Source organism: Amia ocellicauda, chromosome 2, assembly GCF_036373705.1.
Source record: "Amia ocellicauda isolate fAmiCal2 chromosome 2, fAmiCal2.hap1, whole genome shotgun sequence".
Lineage (NCBI taxonomy): Eukaryota > Metazoa > Chordata > Actinopteri > Amiiformes > Amiidae > Amia > Amia ocellicauda.
This window is the reverse complement of record NC_089851.1, coordinates 51,667,312-51,685,358: the sequence shown is the minus strand read 5'-3', so window position 1 is coordinate 51,685,358 and position 18,047 is coordinate 51,667,312. Positions and strand designations below refer to the sequence as shown.

Here is an 18,047-nt window from a genome sequence, read left to right as displayed (position 1 = left end):
CATGCTATCAGTCAGTGAGCGTAGGTCTCCCGGTCTGCCCCAAAGCAGTTACGCGCTTGCCCAGCAGAAACTGCGACACGCTCCGTTAACTTGACTCGTTGGTCTAGGGGTATGATTCTCGCTTAGGGTGCGAGATGTCCCGGCTTCAGCTCCCGGACGAGCCCGCTTGGCCCCGCTTTGCATTCTCTGAAGCATTCGTTTTTTCTCTCTCGATGCTTGGCTTCTGGGCTCCTCTGCACCAGGGAGGTCTTTCAACCTCAGATACTGTTGGCTGTGTAGCTGATGGGAAATCAGACTGTCATTTGTGTGTTTTGTTTTCTTTAAAGAAAATGTGTATTTTACAAGTTCGTTGTTGTTGTTGAGGAGGAGGAGGACATGTAGTGTGTTGTTGAGGAGGAGGAGGACGAAATGTGGTTTGCCGGCTTGTTATGGAGACCTTTGCTGAACGTGTACTCCTGAGCTGCACCAAAGGAGAGGCATTCTTTTCAGTTGTTTGCGGGCCTGCTGAACCATGCTCTCAGTGCTGTCTCACTGGGGATGGCGTTACCATTCTGGAAAGACACGTCAGCGCTACAGTCCATGCTATCAGTCAGTGAGCGTAGGTCTCCCGGTCTGCCCCAAAGCAGTTACGCGCTTGCCCAGCAGAAACTGCGACACACTCCGTTAACTTGGCTCGTTGGTCTAGGGGTATGATTCTTGCTGAGGGTGTGAGAGGTCCCGGGTTCAACTCCCGGACGAGCCTGCTTGGCCCTGCTTTGCATTCTCTGAAGCATTCGTTTGTTCTCTCTCGATGCTTGGCTTCTGGGCTCCTCTGCACCAGGGAGGTCTTTCAACCTCAGATACTGTTGGCTGTGTAGCTGATGGGAAATCAGACTGTCATCTGTGTGTTTTGTTTTCTTTAAAGAAAATGTGTATTTTACAAGTTCGTTGTTGTTGTTGAGGAGGAGGAGGACATGTAGTGTGTTGTTGAGGAGGAGGAGGACGAAATGTGGTGTGCCGGCTTGTTATGGAGACCTTTGCTGAACGTGTACTCCTGAGCTGCACCAAAGGAGAGGCATTCTTTTCAGTTGTTTGCGGGCCTGCTGAACCATGCTCTCAGTGCTGTCTCACTGGGGATACGGTTACCGTTCTGGAAAGACACTTCAGCGCTACAGTCCATGCTATCAGTCAGTGAGCGTAGGTCTCCCGGTCTGCCCCAAAGCAGTTACACGCTTGCCCAGCAGAAACTGCGACACCCTCCGTTAACTTGGCTCGTTGGTCTAGGGGTATGATTCTTGCTGAGGGTGTGAGAGGCCCTGGGTTCAACTCCAGGACGAGCCCACTTGGCCCCACTTTGCAGTCACCAAAGTGTTTGTTCGTTTGCTCTTGAAGGCTGGCTTCTGGGCTCCTCTGCACAAGGGAGGGCTATCGACCTCAGATACTTTTGCCCGTATAGCTGATGGGAAATCAGACTGTCATCTGTGTGTTTTGTTTTCTTTAAAGAAAATGTGTTTTTTACAAGTTCGTTGTTGTTGTTGTTGTTGTTGTTGAGGAGGAGGTGGAGGACATGTAGTGTGTTGTTGAGGAGGAGGAGGACGAAATGTGGTTTGCCGGCTTGTTATGGAGACCTTTGCTGAACGTGTACTCCTGAGCTGCACCAAAGGAGAGGCATTCTTTTCAGTTGTTTGCGGGCCTGCTGAACCATGCTCTCAGTGCTGTCTCACTGGGGATGGCGTTACCATTCTGGAAAGACACGTCAGCGCTACAGTCCATGCTATCAGTCAGTGAGCGTAGGTCTCCCGGTCTGCCCCAAAGCAGTTACGCGCTTGCCCAGCAGAAACTGCGACACCCTCCGTTAACTTGGCTCGTTGGTCTAGGGGTATGATTCTTGCTGAGGGTGTGAGAGACCCTGGGTTCAACTCCAGGACGAGCCCACTTGGCCCCACTTTGCAGTCACCGAAGTGTTTGTTCGTTTGCTCTTGAAGGCTGGCTTCTTGGCTCCTCTGCACAAGGGAGGGCTATCGACCTCAGATACTGTTGCCTGTAAAGCTGATGGGAAATCAGACTGTCATCTGTGTGTTTTGTTTTCTTTAAAGAAAATGTGTTTTTTACAAGTTCGTTGTTGTTGTTGTTGTTGTTGAGGAGGAGGAGGAGGACATGTAGTGTGTTGTTGAGGAGGAGGAGGACGAAATGTGGTTTGCCGGCTTGTTATGGAGACCTTTGCTGAACGTGTACTCCTGAGCTGCACCAAAGGAGAGGCATTCTTTTCAGTTGTTTGCGGGCCTGCTGAACCATGCTCTCAGTGCTGTCTCACTGGGGATACGGTTACCGTTCTGGAAAGACACTTCAGCGCTACAGTCCATGCTATCAGTCAGTGAGCGTAGGTCTCCCGGTCTGCCCCAAAGCAGTTACGCGCTTGCCCAGCAGAAACTGCGACACCCTCCGTTACCTTGGCTCGTTGGTCTAGGGGTATGATTCTTGCTGAGGGTGTGAGAGGCCCTGAGTTCAACTCCTAGACGAGCCCGCTTGGCCCCGCTTTGCATTCTCTGATGCATTCGTTTGTTCTCTCTCGATGCTTGGCTTGTGGGCTCCTCTGCACCAGGGAGGTCTTTCAACCTCAGATACTGTTGGCTGTGTAGCTGATGGGAAATCAGACTGTCATCTGTGTGTTTTGTTTTCTTTAAAGAAAATGTGTATTTTACAAGTTCGTTGTTGTTGTTGAGGAGGAGGAGGACAAAATGTGGTTTGCCGGCTTGTTATGGAGACCTTTGCTGAACGTGTACTCCTGAGCTGCACCAAAGGAGAGGCATTCTTTTCAGTTGTTTGCGGGCCTGTTGAACCATGCTCTCAGTGCTGTCTCACTGGGGATACGGTTACCGTTCTGGAAAGACACGTCAGCGCTATAGTCCATGCTATCAGTCAGTGAGCGTAGGTCTCCCGGTCTGCCCCAAAGCAGTTACGCGCTTGCCCAGCAGAAACTGCGACACGCTCCATTAACTTGGCTCGTTGGTCTAGGGGTATGATTCTCGCTTAGGGTGCGAGAGGTCCCGGGTTCAACTCCCGGACGAGCCCGCTTGGCCCCGCTTTGCATTCTCTGAAGCACTCGTTTCTTCTCTCTCGATGCTTGGCTTCTGGGCTCCTCTGCACCAGGGAGGTCTTTCAACCTCAGATACTGTTGGCTGTGTAGCTGATGGGAAATCAGACTATCATCTGTGTGTTTTGTTTTCTTTAAAGAAAATGTGTATTTTACAAGTTCGTTGTTGTTGTTGAGGAGGAGGAGGACATGTAGTGTGTTGTTGAGGAGGAGGAGGACGAAATGTGGTTTGCCGGCTTGTTATGGAGACCTTTGCTGAACGTGTACTCCTGAGCTGCACCAAAGGAGAGGCATTCTTTTCAGTTGTTTGCGGGCCTGCTGAACCATGCTCTCAGTGCTGTCTCACTGGGGATACGGTTACCGTTCTGGAAAGACACTTCAGCGCTACAGTCCATGCTATCAGTCAGTGAGCGTAGGTCTCCCGGTCTGCCCCAAAGCAGTTACGCGCTTGCCCAGCAGAAACTGCGACACCCTCCGTTAACTTGGCTCGTTGGTCTAGGGGTATGATTCTTGCTGAGGGTGTGAGAGGCCCTGGGTTCAACTCCAGGACGAGCCCACTTGGCCCCACTTTGCAGTCACCGAAGTGTTTGTTCGTTTGCTCTTGAAGGCTGGCTTCTGGGCTCCTCTGCACAAGGGAGGGCTATCGACCTCAGATACTGTTGCCTGTATAGCTGATGGGAAATCAGACTGTCATCTGTGTGTTTTGTTTTCTTTAAAGAAAATGTGTTTTTTACAAGTTCGTTGTTGTTGTTGTTGTTGAGGAGGAGGAGGAGGACATGTAGTGTGTTGTTGAGGAGGAGGAGGACGAAATGTGGTTTGCCGGCTTGTTATGGAGACCTTTGCTGAACGTGTACTCCTGAGCTGCACCAAAGGAGAGGCATTCTTTTCAGTTGTTTGCGGGCCTGCTGAACCATGCTCTCAGTGCTGTCTCACTGGGGATACGGTTACCGTTCTGGAAAGACACTTCAGCGCTACAGTCCATGCTATCAGTCAGTGAGCGTAGGTCTACCAGTCTGCCCCAAAGCAGTTACGCGCTTGCCCAGCAGAAACTGCGACACCCTCCGTTAACTTGGCTCGTTGGTCTAGGGGTATGATTCTTGCTGTGGGTGTGAGAGGCCCTGAGTTCAACTCCTAGACGAGCCCGCTTGGCCCCGCTTTGCATTCTCTGATGCATTCGTTTGTTCTCTCTCGATGCTTGGCTTCTGGGCTCCTCTGCACCAGGGAGGTCTTTCAACCTCAGATACTGTTGGCTGTGTAGCTGATGGGAAATCAGACTGTCATCTGTGTGTTTTGTTTTCTTTAAAGAAAATGTGTATTTTACAAGTTCGTTGTTGTTGTTGAGGAGGAGGAGGACATGTAGTGTGTTGTTGAGGAGGAGGAGGACGAAATGTGGTTTGCCGGCTTGTTATGGAGACCTTTGCTGAACGTGTACTCCTGAGCTGCACCAAAGGAGAGGCATTCTTTTCAGTTGTTTGCGGGCCTGCTGAACCATGCTCTCAGTGCTGTCTCACTGGGGATACGGTTACCGTTCTGGAAAGACACTTCAGCGCTACAGTCCATGCTATCAGTCAGTGAGCGTAGGTCTCCCGGTCTGCCCCAAAGCAGTTACGCGCTTGCCCAGCAGAAACTGCGACACCCTCCGTTACCTTGGCTCGTTGGTCTAGGGGTATGATTCTTGCTGAGGGTGTGAGAGGCCCTGAGTTCAACTCCTAGACGAGCCCGCTTGGCCCCGCTTTGCATTCTCTGATGCATTCGTTTGTTCTCTCTCGATGCTTGGCTTGTGGGCTCCTCTGCACCAGGGAGGTCTTTCAACCTCAGATACTGTTGGCTGTGTAGCTGATGGGAAATCAGACTGTCATCTGTGTGTTTTGTTTTCTTTAAAGAAAATGTGTATTTTACAAGTTCGTTGTTGTTGTTGAGGAGGAGGAGGACAAAATGTGGTTTGCCGGCTTGTTATGGAGACCTTTGCTGAACGTGTACTCCTGAGCTGCACCAAAGGAGAGGCATTCTTTTCAGTTGTTTGCGGGCCTGTTGAACCATGCTCTCAGTGCTGTCTCACTGGGGATACGGTTACCGTTCTGGAAAGACACGTCAGCGCTATAGTCCATGCTATCAGTCAGTGAGCGTAGGTCTCCCGGTCTGCCCCAAAGCAGTTACGCGCTTGCCCAGCAGAAACTGCGACACGCTCCATTAACTTGGCTCGTTGGTCTAGGGGTATGATTCTCGCTTAGGGTGCGAGAGGTCCCGGGTTCAACTCCCGGACGAGCCCGCTTGGCCCCGCTTTGCATTCTCTGAAGCACTCGTTTCTTCTCTCTCGATGCTTGGCTTCTGGGCTCCTCTGCACCAGGGAGGTCTTTCAACCTCAGATACTGTTGGCTGTGTAGCTGATGGGAAATCAGACTATCATCTGTGTGTTTTGTTTTCTTTAAAGAAAATGTGTATTTTACAAGTTCGTTGTTGTTGTTGAGGAGGAGGAGGACATGTAGTGTGTTGTTGAGGAGGAGGAGGACGAAATGTGGTTTGCCGGCTTGTTATGGAGACCTTTGCTGAACGTGTACTCCTGAGCTGCACCAAAGGAGAGGCATTCTTTTCAGTTGTTTGCGGGCCTGCTGAACCATGCTCTCAGTGCTGTCTCACTGGGGATACGGTTACCGTTCTGGAAAGACACTTCAGCGCTACAGTCCATGCTATCAGTCAGTGAGCGTAGGTCTCCCGGTCTGCCCCAAAGCAGTTACGCGCTTGCCCAGCAGAAACTGCGACACCCTCCGTTAACTTGGCTCGTTGGTCTAGGGGTATGATTCTTGCTGAGGGTGTGAGAGGCCCTGGGTTCAACTCCAGGACGAGCCCACTTGGCCCCACTTTGCAGTCACCGAAGTGTTTGTTCGTTTGCTCTTGAAGGCTGGCTTCTGGGCTCCTCTGCACAAGGGAGGGCTATCGACCTCAGATACTGTTGCCTGTATAGCTGATGGGAAATCAGACTGTCATCTGTGTGTTTTGTTTTCTTTAAAGAAAATGTGTTTTTTACAAGTTCGTTGTTGTTGTTGTTGTTGAGGAGGAGGAGGAGGACATGTAGTGTGTTGTTGAGGAGGAGGAGGACGAAATGTGGTTTGCCGGCTTGTTATGGAGACCTTTGCTGAACGTGTACTCCTGAGCTGCACCAAAGGAGAGGCATTCTTTTCAGTTGTTTGCGGGCCTGCTGAACCATGCTCTCAGTGCTGTCTCACTGGGGATACGGTTACCGTTCTGGAAAGACACTTCAGCGCTACAGTCCATGCTATCAGTCAGTGAGCGTAGGTCTACCAGTCTGCCCCAAAGCAGTTACGCGCTTGCCCAGCAGAAACTGCGACACCCTCCGTTAACTTGGCTCGTTGGTCTAGGGGTATGATTCTTGCTGAGGGTGTGAGAGGCCCTGAGTTCAACTCCTAGACGAGCCCGCTTGGCCCCGCTTTGCATTCTCTGATGCATTCGTTTGTTCTCTCTCGATGCTTGGCTTCTGGGCTCCTCTGCACCAGGGAGGTCTTTCAACCTCAGATACTGTTGGCTGTGTAGCTGATGGGAAATCAGACTGTCATCTGTGTGTTTTGTTTTCTTTAAAGAAAATGTGTATTTTACAAGTTCGTTGTTGTTGTTGAGGAGGAGGAGGACATGTAGTGTGTTGTTGAGGAGGAGGAGGACGAAATGTGGTTTGCCGGCTTGTTATGGAGACCTTTGCTGAACGTGTACTCCTGAGCTGCACCAAAGGAGAGGCATTCTTTTCAGTTGTTTGCGGGCCTGCTGAACCATGCTCTCAGTGCTGTCTCACTGGGGATGGCGTTACCATTCTGGAAAGACACGTCAGTGCTACAGTCCATGCTATCAGTCAGTGAGCGTAGGTCTCCCGGTCTGCCCCAAAGCAGTTACGCGCTTGCCCAGCAGAAACTGCGACACGCTCCGTTAACTTGGCTCGTTGGTCTAGGGGTATGATTCTCGCTTAGGGTGCGAGAGGTCCTGGCTTCAGCTCCCGGACGAGCCCGCTTGGCCCCGCTTTGCATTCTCTGAAGCACTTGTTTCTTCTCTCTCGATGCTTGGCTTCTGGGCTCCTCTGCACCAGGGAGGTCTTTCAACCTCAGATACTGTTGGCTGTGTAGCTGATGGGAAATCAGACTGTCATTTGTGTGTTTTGTTTTCTTTAAAGAAAATGTGTATTTTACAAGTTCGTTGTTGTTGTTGAGGAGGAGGAGGACATGTAGTGTGTTGTTGAGGAGGAGGAGGACGAAATGTGGTTTGCCGGCTTGTTATGGAGACCTTTGCTGAACGTGTACTCCTGAGCTGCACCAAAGGAGAGGCATTCTTTTCAGTTGTTTGCGGGCCTGCTGAACCATGCTCTCAGTGCTGTCTCACTGGGGATACGGTTACCGTTCTGGAAAGACACTTCAGCGCTACAGTCCATGCTATCAGTCAGTGAGCGTAGGTCTCCCGGTCTGCCCCAAAGCAGTTACGCGCTTGCCCAGCAGAAACTGCGACACCCTCCGTTAACTTGGCTCGTTAGTCTAGGGGTATGATTCTTGCTGAGGGTGTGAGAGGCCCTGGGTTCAACTCCAGGATGAGCCCACTTGGCCCCACTTTGCAGTCACCGAAGTGTTTGTTCGTTTGCTCTTGAAGGCTGGCTTCTGGGCTCCTCTGCACAAGGGAGGGCTATCGACCTCAGATACTGTTGCCTGTATAGCTGATGGGAAATCAGACTGTCATCTGTGTGCTTTGTTTTCTTTAAAGAAAATGTGTTTTTTACAAGTTCGTTGTTGTTGTTGTTGTTGTTGAGGAGGAGGAGGAGGACATGTAGTGTGTTGTTGAGGAGGAGGAGGACGAAATGTGGTTTGCCGGCTTGTTATGGAGACCTTTGCTGAACGTGTACTCCTGAGCTGCACCAAAGCAAGCATCTGATTGACAGTGCTCCGTGATCTGCTGTTATGCTACTATGCTACTGACCATTGGGTGAGCGATAGCAAGCAAGAGAGTTAGATATCGAGAGTCATAGATAGATAGATGGATGGATGGATGGACGGCAAGGCAAGCATCTGATTGACAGTGGTCCGTGATCTGCTGTTATGCTACTATGCTACTGACCATTGGGGGAGCGATAGCAAGCAAGAGAGTTAGATATCGAGAGTCATAGATAGATAGATAGATAGATGGATGGATGGACGGCAAGGCAAGCATTTGATTCACAGTGGTCCATGATCTGATGTCATGCTACTATGCTACTGACCATTGGGGGAGCGATAGCAAGCAAGAGAGTTAGATATCGAGAGTCATAGATAGATAGATAGATGGATGGAAGGATGGACGGCAAGGCAAGCATCTGATTGACAGTGGTCCGTGATCTGCTGTTATGCTACTATGCTACTGACCATTGGGGGAGCGATAGCAAGCAAGAGAGTTAGATATCGAGAGTCATAGCTAGATAGATAGATAGATGGATGGATGGACGGCAATGTAAGCATCTGATTGACCGTGGTCCGTGATCTGCTGTTATGCTACTATGCTACTGACCATTGGGGGAGCGATAGCAAGCAAGAGAGTTAGATATCGAGAGTCATAGATAGATAGATAGATAGATGGATGGATGGACGGCAAGGCAAGCATCTGATTGACAGTGGTCCATGATATGATGTTATGCTACTATGCTACTGACCATTGGGGGAGCGATAGCAAGCAAGAGAGTTAGATATCGAGAGTCATAGATAGATAGATAGATGGATGGATGGATGGACGGCAAGACAAGCATCTGATTCACAGTGGTCCGTGATCTGCTGTTATGCTACTATGCTACTGACCATTGGGGGAGCGATAGCAAGCAAGAGAGTTAGATATCGAGAGTCATAGCTAGATAGATAGATAGATGGATGGATGGATGGACGGCAAGACAAGCATCTGATTGACAGTGGTCCGTGATCTGCTGTTATGCTACTATGCTACTGACCATTGGGTGAGCGATAGCAAGCAAGAGAGTTAGATATCGAGAGTCATAGATAGATAGATGGATGGATGGATGGACGGCAAGGCAAGCATCTGATTGACAGTGGTCCGTGATCTGCTGTTATGCTACTATGCTACTGACCATTGGGGGAGCGATAGCAAGCAAGAGAGTTAGATATCGAGAGTCATAGATAGATAGATAGATGGATGGATGGACGGCAAGGCAAGCATTTGATTCACAGTGGTCCATGATCTGATGTCATGCTACTATGCTACTGACCATTGGGGGAGCGATAGCAAGCAAGAGAGTTAGATATCGAGAGTCATAGATAGATAGATAGATGGATGGAAGGATGGACGGCAAGGCAAGCATCTGATTGACAGTGGTCCGTGATCTGCTGTTATGCTACTATGCTACTGACCATTGGGGGAGCGATAGCAAGCAAGAGAGTTAGATATCGAGAGTCATAGCTAGATAGATAGATAGATGGATGGATGGACGGCAATGTAAGCATCTGATTGACCGTGGTCCGTGATCTGCTGTTATGCTACTATGCTACTGACCATTGGGGGAGCGATAGCAAGCAAGAGAGTTAGATATCGAGAGTCATAGATAGATAGATAGATAGATGGATGGATGGACGGCAAGGCAAGCATCTGATTGACAGTGGTCCATGATATGATGTTATGCTACTATGCTACTGACCATTGGGGGAGCGATAGCAAGCAAGAGAGTTAGATATCGAGAGTCATAGATAGATAGATAGATGGATGGATGGATGGACGGCAAGACAAGCATCTGATTCACAGTGGTCCGTGATCTGCTGTTATGCTACTATGCTACTGACCATTGGGGGAGCGATAGCAAGCAAGAGAGTTAGATATCGAGAGTCATAGCTAGATAGATAGATAGATGGATGGATGGATGGACGGCAAGACAAGCATCTGATTGACAGTGGTCCGTGATCTGCTGTTATGCTACTATGCTACTGACCATTGGGGGAGCGATAGCAAGCAAGAGAGTTAGATATCGAGAGTCATAGATAGATAGATAGATAGATAGATGGATGGATGGACGGCAAGACAAGCATCTGATTGACAGTGGTCCGTGATCTGCTGTTATGCTACTATGCTACTGACCATTGGGGGAGCGATAGCAAGCAAGAGAGTTAGATATCGAGAGTCATAGCTAGATAGATAGATAGATGGATGGATGGACGGCAAGGCAAGCATCTGATTGACCGTGGTCCGTGATATGCTGTTATGCTCCTATGCTACTGACCATTGGGGGAGCGATAGCAAGCAAGAGAGTTAGATATCGAGAGTCATAGATAGATAGATAGATGGATGGATGGACGGCAAGGCAAGCATCTGATTGACAGTGGTCCGTGATCTGCTGTTATGCTACTATGCTACTGACCATTGGGGGAGCGATAGCAAGCAAGAGAGTTAGATATCGAGAGTCATAGCTAGATAGATAGCTAGATGGATGGATGGACGGCAAGACAAGCATCTGATTGACAGTGGTCCGTGATCTGCTGTTTTGCTACTATGCTACTGACCATTGGGGGAGCGATAGCAAGCAAGAGAGTTAGATATCGAGAGTCATAGCTAGATAGATAGATAGATGGATGGATGGACGGCAAGGTAAGCATCTGATTGACCGTGGTCCGTGATCTGCTGTTATGCTACTATGCTTCTGACCATTGAGGGAGCGATAGCAAGCAAGAGAGTTAGATATCGAGAGTCATAGATAGATAGATAGATGGATGGATGGACGGCAAGGCAAGCATCTGATTGACCGTGGTCCATGATCTGCTGTTATGCTACTATGCTACTGACCATTGGGGGAGCGGTAGCAAGCAAGAGAGTTAGATTTCGAGAGTCATAGATACATAGATAGATGGATGAATGGATGGATGGACGGCAAGGCAAGCATCTGATTGACAGTGGTCCGTGATCTGCTGTTATGCTACTATGCTACTGACCATTGGGGGAGCGATAGCAAGCAAGAGAGTTAGATATCGAGAGTCATAGATAGATAGATAGATAGATGGATGGATGGACGGCAAGGCAAGCATTTGATTCACAGTGGTCCATGATCTGATGTCATGCTACTATGCTACTGACCATTGGGGGAGCGATAGCAAGCTAGAGAGTTAGATATCGAGAGTCATAGATAGATAGATAGATGGATGGAAGGATGGACGGCAAGGCAAGCATCTGATTGACAGTGGTCCCTGATCTACTGTTATGCTACTATGCTACTGACCATTGGGGGAGCGATAGCAAGCAAGAGAGTTAGATATCGAGAGTCATAGCTAGATAGATAGATAGATGGATGGATGGACGGCAATGTAAGCATCTGATTGACCGTGGTCCGTGATCTGCTGTTATGCTACTATGCTACTGACCATTGGGGGAGCGATAGCAAGCAAGAGAGTTAGATATCGAGAGTCATAGATAGATAGATAGATAGATGGATGGATGGACGGCAAGGCAAGCATCTGATTGACAGTGGTCCATGATATGATGTTATGCTACTATGCTACTGACCATTGGGGGAGCGATAGCAAGCAAGAGAGTTAGATATCGAGAGTCATAGATAGATAGATAGATGGATGGATGGATGGACGGCAAGACAAGCATCTGATTCACAGTGGTCCGTGATCTGCTGTTATGCTACTATGCTACTGACCATTGGGGGAGCGATAGCAAGCAAGAGAGTTAGATATCGAGAGTCATAGCTAGATAGATAGATAGATGGATGGATGGATGGACGGCAAGACAAGCATCTGATTGACAGTGGTCCGTGATCTGCTGTTATGCTACTATGCTACTGACCATTGGGGGAGCGATAGCAAGCAAGAGAGTTAGATATCGAGAGTCATAGATAGATAGATAGATAGATAGATGGATGGATGGACGGCAAGACAAGCATCTGATTGACAGTGGTCCGTGATCTGCTGTTATGCTACTATGCTACTGACCATTGGGGGAGCGATAGCAAGCAAGAGAGTTAGATATCGAGAGTCATAGCTAGATAGATAGATAGATGGATGGATGGACGGCAAGGCAAGCATCTGATTGACCGTGGTCCGTGATATGCTGTTATACTCCTATGCTACTGACCATTGGGGGAGCGATAGCAAGCAAGAGAGTTAGATATCGAGAGTCATAGATAGATAGATAGATGGATGGATGGACGGCAAGGCAAGCATCTGATTGACAGTGGTCCGTGATCTGCTGTTATGCTACTATGCTACTGACCATTGGGGGAGCGATAGCAAGCAAGAGAGTTAGATATCGAGAGTCATAGCTAGATAGATAGCTAGATGGATGGATGGACGGCAAGACAAGCATCTGATTGACAGTGGTCCGTGATCTGCTGTTTTGCTACTATGCTACTGACCATTGGGGGAGCGATAGCAAGCAAGAGAGTTAGATATCGAGAGTCATAGCTAGATAGATAGATAGATGGATGGATGGACGGCAAGGTAAGCATCTGATTGACCGTGGTCCGTGATCTGCTGTTATGCTACTATGCTTCTGACCATTGAGGGAGCGATAGCAAGCAAGAGAGTTAGATATCGAGAGTCATAGATAGATAGATAGATGGATGGATGGACGGCAAGGCAAGCATCTGATTGACCGTGGTCCATGATCTGCTGTTATGCTACTATGCTACTGACCATTGGGGGAGCGGTAGCAAGCAAGAGAGTTAGATTTCGAGAGTCATAGATACATAGATAGATGGATGAATGGATGGATGGACGGCAAGGCAAGCATCTGATTGACAGTGGTCCGTGATCTGCTGTTATGCTACTATGCTACTGACCATTGGGGGAGTGATAGCAAGCAAGATAGTTAGATATCAAGAGTCATAGATAGATAGATAGATAGATAGATAGATGGATGGACGGCAAGACAAGCATCTGATTGACAGTGGTCCGTGATCTGCTGTTATGCTACTATGCTACTGACCATTGGGGGAGCGATAGCAAGCAAGAGAGTTAGATATCGAGAGTCATAGCTAGATAGATAGATAGATGGATGGATGGACGGCAAGGTAAGCATCTGATTGACAGTGGTCCGTGATATGCTGTTATGCTCCTATGCTACTGACCATTGGGGGAGCGATAGCATGCAAGAGAGTTAGATTTCGAGAGTCATAGCTACATAGATAGATAGATGGATGGATGGACGGCAAGGTAAGCATCTGATTGACCGTGGTCCGTGATCTGCTGTTATGCTACTATGCTACTGACCATTGGGGGAGCGATAGCAAGCAAGAGAGTTAGATATCGAGAGTCATAGATAGATAGATAGATGGATGGATGGACGGCAAGGCAAGCATCTGATTGACAGTGGTCCATGATATGATGTTATGCAACTATGCTACTGACCATTGGGGGAGCGATAGCAAGCAAGAGAGTTAGATATCGAGAGTCATAGATAGATAGATGGATGGATGGATGGACGGCAAGGCAAGCATCTGATTGATAGTGGTCCGTGATCTGCTGTTATGCTACTATGCTACTGACCATTGGGGGAGCGATAGCAAGCAAGAGAGTTAGATATCGAGAGTCATAGATAGATAGCTAGCTAGATAAAGAGATGGATGGATGGCAAGGCAAGCATCTGATTGACAGTGGTCCGTGATCTGCTGTTATGCTACTATGCTACTGACCATTGGGGGAGCGATAGCAAGCAAGAGAGTTAGATATCGAGAATCATAGCTAGATAGATAGATAGATGGATGGATGGACGGCAAGGCAAGCATCTGATTGACCGTGGTCCGTGATATGCTGTTATGCTCCTATGCTACTGACCATTGGGGGAGCGATAGCAAGCAAGAGAGTTAGATATCGAGAGTCATAGATAGATAGATAGATGGATGGATGGACGGCAAGGCAAGCATCTGATTGACAGTGGTCCGTGATCTGCTGTTATGCTACTATGCTACTGACCATTGGGGGAGCGATAGCAAGCAAGAGAGTTAGATATCGAGAGTCATAGCTAGATAGATAGCTAGATGGATGGATGGACGGCAAGACAAGGATCTGATTGACAGTGGTCCATGATCTGCTGTTATGCTACTATGCTACTGACCATTGGGGGAGCGATAGCAAGCAAGAGAGTTAGATTTCGAGAGTCATAGCTAGATAGATAGATAGATGGATGGATGGACGGCAAGGTAAGCATCTGATTGACCGTGGTCCGTGATCTTCTGTTATGCTACTATGCTACTGACCATTGGGGGAGCGATAGCAAGCAGGAGAGTTAGATATCGAGAGTCATAGATAGATAGATAGATGGATGGATGGACGGCAAGGCAAGCATCTGATTGACAGTGGTCCATGATATGATGTTATGCAACTATGCTACTGACCATTGGGGGAGCGATAGCAAGCAAGAGAGTTAGATATCGAGAGTCATAGATAGATAGATAGATGGATGGATGGACGGCAAGGCAAGCATCTGATTGACAGTGGTCCATGATATGATGTTATGCTACTATGCTACTGACCATTGGGGGAGCGATAGCAAGCAAGAGAGTTAGATATCGAGAGTCATAGATAGATAGATAGATGGATGGATGGATGGACGGCAAGGCAAGCATCTGATTGACAGTGGTCCGTGATCTGCTGTTATGCTACTATGCTACTGACCATTGGGGGAGCGATAGCAAGCAAGAGAGTTAGATATCGAGAGTCATAGAAAGATAGATAGATGGATGGATGGCAAGGCTAGCATCTGATTGACAGTGGTCCGTGATCTGCTGTTATGCTACTATGCTACTGACCATTGGGGGAGCGATAGCCAGCAAGAGAGTTAGATATCGAGAGTCATAGATAGATAGATAGATAGATAGATAGATAGATAGATAGATAGATAGATAGATAGATAGATGGATGGATGGACGGCAAGGCAAGCATCTGATTGACAGTGGTCCGTGATCTGCTGTTATGCTACTATGCTACTGACCATTGGGGGAGCGATAGCCAGCAAGAGAGTTAGATATCGAGAGTCATAGATAGATAGATAGATAGATAGATAGATAGATAGATAGATAGATAGATAGATAGATAGATAGATAGATAGATGGATGGATGGACGGCAAGGCAAGCATCTGATTGACAGTGGTCCGTGATCTGCTGTTATGCTACTATGCTACTGACCATTGGGGGAGCGATAGCAAGCAAGAGAGTTAGATATTGAGAGTCATAGCTAGATAGATAGATAGATGGATGGATGGACGGCAAGGTAAGCATCTGATTGACAGTGGTCCGTGATCTGCTGTTATGCTACTATGCTACTGACCATTGGGGGAGTGATAGCAAGCAAGAGAGTTAGATATCGAGAGTCATAGATAGATAGATAGATGGATGGATGGACGGCAAGGCAAGCATCTGATTGACAGTGGTCCATGATATGATGTTATGCAACTATGCTACTGACCATTGGGGGAGCGATAGCAAGCAAGAGAGTTAGATATCGAGAGTCATAGATAGATAGATAGATGGATGGATGGACGGCAAGGCAAGCATCTGATTGACAGTGGTCCATGATATGATGTTATGCTACTATGCTACTGACCATTGGGGAACGATAGCAAGCAAGAGAGTTAGATATCGAGAGTCATAGATAGATAGATAGATGGATGGATGGATGGACGGCAAGGCAAGCATCTGATTGACAGTGGTCCGTGATCTGCTGTTATGCTACTATGCTACTGACCATTGGGGGAGCGATAGCAAGCAAGAGAGTTAGATATCGAGAGTCATAGATAGATAGCTAGCTAGATAAATAGATGGATGGACGGCAAGGCAAGCATCTGATTGACAGTGGTCCGTGATCTGCTGATATGCTACTATGCTACTGACCATTGGGGGAGCGATAGCAAGCAAGAGAGTTAGATATGGAGAGTCATAGATAGATAGATAGATAGATGGATGGATGGATGGACGGCAAGGCAAGCATCTGATTGACAGTGGTCCGTGATCTGCTGTTATGCTACTATGCTACTGACCATTGGGGGAGCGATAGCAAGCAAGAGAGTTAGATATCGAGAGTCATAGCTAGATAGATAGCTAGATGGATGGATGGACGGCAAGACAAGCATCTGATTGACAGTGGTCCGTGATCTGCTGTTTTGCTACTATGCTACTGACCATTGGGGGAGCGATAGCAAGCAAGAGAGTGAGATATCGAGAGTCATAGCTAGATAGATAGATAGATGGATGGATGGACGGCAAGGTAAGCATCTGATTGACCGTGGTCCGTGATCTGCTGTTATGCTACTATGCTTCTGACCATTGAGGGAGCGATAGCAAGCAAGAGAGTTAGATATCGAGAGTCATAGATAGATAGATAGATGGATGGATGGACGGCAAGGCAAGCATCTGATTGACCGTGGTCCATGATCTGCTGTTATGCTACTATGCTACTGACCATTGGGGGAGCGGTAGCAAGCAAGAGAGTTAGATTTCGAGAGTCATAGATACATAGATAGATGGATGAATGGATGGATGGACGGCAAGGCAAGCATCTGATTGACAGTGGTCCGTGATCTGCTGTTATGCTACTATGCTACTGACCATTGGGGGAGTGATAGCAAGCAAGATAGTTAGATATCAAGAGTCATAGATAGATAGATAGATAGATAGATAGATGGATGGACGGCAAGACAAGCATCTGATTGACAGTGGTCCGTGATCTGCTGTTATGCTACTATGCTACTGACCATTGGGGGAGCGATAGCAAGCAAGAGAGTTAGATATCGAGAGTCATAGCTAGATAGATAGATAGATGGATGGATGGACGGCAAGGTAAGCATCTGATTGACAGTGGTCCGTGATATGCTGTTATGCTCCTATGCTACTGACCATTGGGGGAGCGATAGCATGCAAGAGAGTTAGATTTCGAGAGTCATAGCTACATAGATAGATAGATGGATGGATGGACGGCAAGGTAAGCATCTGATTGACCGTGGTCCGTGATCTGCTGTTATGCTACTATGCTACTGACCATTGGGGGAGCGATAGCAAGCAAGAGAGTTAGATATCGAGAGTCATAGATAGATAGATAGATGGATGGATGGACGGCAAGGCAAGCATCTGATTGACAGTGGTCCATGATATGATGTTATGCAACTATGCTACTGACCATTGGGGGAGCGATAGCAAGCAAGAGAGTTAGATATCGAGAGTCATAGATAGATAGATAGATGGATGGATGGACGGCAAGGCAAGCATCTGATTGACAGTGGTCCATGATATGATGTTATGCTACTATGCTACTGACCATTGGGGGAGCGATAGCAAGCAAGAGAGTTAGATATCGAGAGTCATAGATAGATAGATAGATGGATGGATGGATGGACGGCAAGGCAAGCATCTGATTGATAGTGGTCCGTGATCTGCTGTTATGCTACTATGCTACTGACCATTGGGGGAGCGATAGCAAGCAAGAGAGTTAGATATCGAGAGTCATAGATAGATAGCTAGCTAGATAAAGAGATGGATGGATGGCAAGGCAAGCATCTGATTGACAGTGGTCCGTGATCTGCTGTTATGCTACTATGCTACTGACCATTGGGGGAGCGATAGCAAGCAAGAGAGTTAGATATCGAGAATCATAGCTAGATAGATAGATAGATGGATGGATGGACGGCAAGGCAAGCATCTGATTGACCGTGGTCCGTGATATGCTGTTATGCTCCTATGCTACTGACCATTGGGGGAGCGATAGCAAGCAAGAGAGTTAGATATCGAGAGTCATAGATAGATAGATAGATGGATGGATGGACGGCAAGGCAAGCATCTGATTGACAGTGGTCCGTGATCTGCTGTTATGCTACTATGCTACTGACCATTGGGGGAGCGATAGCAAGCAAGAGAGTTAGATATCGAGAGTCATAGCTAGATAGATAGCTAGATGGATGGATGGACGGCAAGACAAGGATCTGATTGACAGTGGTCCATGATCTGCTGTTATGCTACTATGCTACTGACCA

The 18,047-nt window shown here is 47.8% G+C and overlaps 2 non-coding genes across 2 annotated transcripts; both read left to right on the top strand.

Annotated features, from left to right (window-relative positions):
* The first annotated feature begins 2,979 nt into the window (after nt 1–2,979).
* Nucleotides 2,980–3,051, top strand: trnap-agg (transfer RNA proline (anticodon AGG)). Its single transcript has one exon. It is a non-coding gene; the product is annotated as a tRNA-Pro (tRNA).
* A 2,219-nt stretch (nt 3,052–5,270) lies between these two features.
* On the top strand, nt 5,271–5,342 carry trnap-agg (transfer RNA proline (anticodon AGG)). The gene has a single exon. It is a non-coding gene; the product is annotated as a tRNA-Pro (tRNA).
* The last annotated feature ends 12,705 nt before the right edge of the window (nt 5,343–18,047 follow it).